Genomic DNA, 2,141 nt, shown 5'->3' on the forward strand with positions numbered 1-2,141 from the left:
TGATGTTGGCTACTGGTTTTCTGTATATTGCTTTTACTATGTTCAAATATGAGCCTTGAATTCCTGACACTGCTTTGGGGTGACCAGCTTGTGTTTTGATGAAGTTTGTATCTTCTTGCCTTATCTTCTTTTTCCTCCTTCTCCTCCTCTTTTCTTTTCTCCGTCCTTAATGTTTCTCTTTTCATTTATTTGAAGTACTTTTTCAAACAACTAAGATTTCAAGTTGTACCCTAGAAGGCGCTAAAATTGATAGAGACCTTTAAACAGAAACAAGGTCTGCAAACAATTTCTCTTCTGCCTCTGTCTGTCAGTGGACTATAGTGCCCTGGTAACAGTGTAAAACTCCCTTTGTCTCATTCAGGAGGTGAAGGGAGGGTCAGGAGCTCATTCATTGGAGGTTTTGCCTGATCAGCTTCAATTAACTTGAAGCTGGAACAAGCTTACTTTATTTGTCTGTATAACAGCTTGTACAGTAGAGAATAGAAAAGGAGTATAGAAAAAGGAGGCAGGCATACAATTCCAGAGTTCAACTATTTATGCAGGGCTAGCTTTGCCACCAGGGCTTATAGAAGGACCCATGTTGGGTTTCATACTCTGATGTTGAGGTCTTGTAATGTTTAGCAATATTTGAATAAAGGGTCCATATTTCCAGATCATAGTAGTCTCTTTGAATATGTTCCTATCCTTGCTTCCATGATCTCGAGCCCTTGGTATGTGCATGGTTCAGAGATTTTTCACATGTATTTTTATATCCATTAATGTCTCTTTCTCTTTTAAATGTGATGGTTGGTTTCTAATTGCCATCTGTCTAAAGATGCTTTGATTTTCTCGGGCACATGGGACAAATCTTTTGATCAAGAATATGTGAGAAATATGTGGGTAGAGGAAAAAGACCACATATACTAAAGCCAGGCACATTACTGTGCTGTACTTGATGCCTTTATGCTGTTGAATTGTGCCACTAATTCTCCCAGATAGATCCTTTATAGACACAGTCCAGAGAGACTAAAGAACTTACCTGTGAACACATAACCAATATGTGCTAAAGCTAGAATCTAAACTTCAATCACATTGCCTTTGAATATAGAATATAGACAGGGACTTCATTATCTGAATAAGATTCGGATGGAATAAAGTAAAATATCTGGGTAGATAACTGAAAATTATATAGATATAGATAACTGAAAATAGACTGGAGAGGCAGGAAGGGACAGGAGGAGAGAGAGAGAGAGAGAGAGAGAGAGAGAAAGAGAGAGAGAGAGAGAGAGAGAGAGACGATATCAGAGAATCTGAGAGTCTTTGGGTAAGTCAAAGTTGGAACTAAAAATTGGGTACATTATGATGTTAGAGTAAAATATTTCAAAACCACCAAGAGGAAACAGTGAACACAACATTCAGTGAAAGGGTGCAGATGGAGGTTTTAGAAATAGGGAATAGGGTCATAAAGCTCAATGTAAGGTCTCCTGAACCTCTTACCCATATTAGAGGTTGTAGAACAGTATATGGAGAAATTGTGGGGAGAATTTTAAGGGTGCTCTGTATGATTGTCAGTCCTCACCACAAGTGAACTGGGGAGGAGGGGAGAGAGTGTCTCTGGAAACATGATTGTTTCCTTTCTTCCTTTCTTCCTTTCTCTCTCTCTCTCTCTCTCTCTCTCTCTCTCTCTCTCTCTCTCTCTCTCTCAATTAATTAATTTATTTTAAACACCAGACTTTACTCCCCTTCTGGTTCACCCTCTGACTGTTCCAAACCTCATACCTGCTCTCTACCTCTTTGTCTCCATGAGGATGTCCCCACACCCCACCTCCACCTTACCAGACCTCTAAACTCCCTGGGGCCTCCAGTCTCTTAAGGGTTAGATGCATTTTCTCTGACTAAACCCAGACTCAGCAGTCCTCTGCTGAATATGTGTTGAGGGCCTCATATTAGCTGGTGTATGGTGCTTGGTTGATGTTCTAGTATCTGAGAGATTTTGGGGTTCCAGGTTAACTGAGACTAATGGTCTTCCTACAGGGTCACCATCCTCTTCAGCTTCTTCTAACTTTCCCCTAATTGAACCACAGGGGACAACAACTTCTGTCCATTGGTTGGGTGCAAATATCTGTATCTGACTCTTTCAGATGCTTGTTGGGAATCTTTGG

Source organism: Mastomys coucha, unplaced genomic scaffold (assembly GCF_008632895.1).
Source record: "Mastomys coucha isolate ucsf_1 unplaced genomic scaffold, UCSF_Mcou_1 pScaffold15, whole genome shotgun sequence".
NCBI classification, from domain to species: Eukaryota; Metazoa; Chordata; class Mammalia; order Rodentia; family Muridae; genus Mastomys; species Mastomys coucha.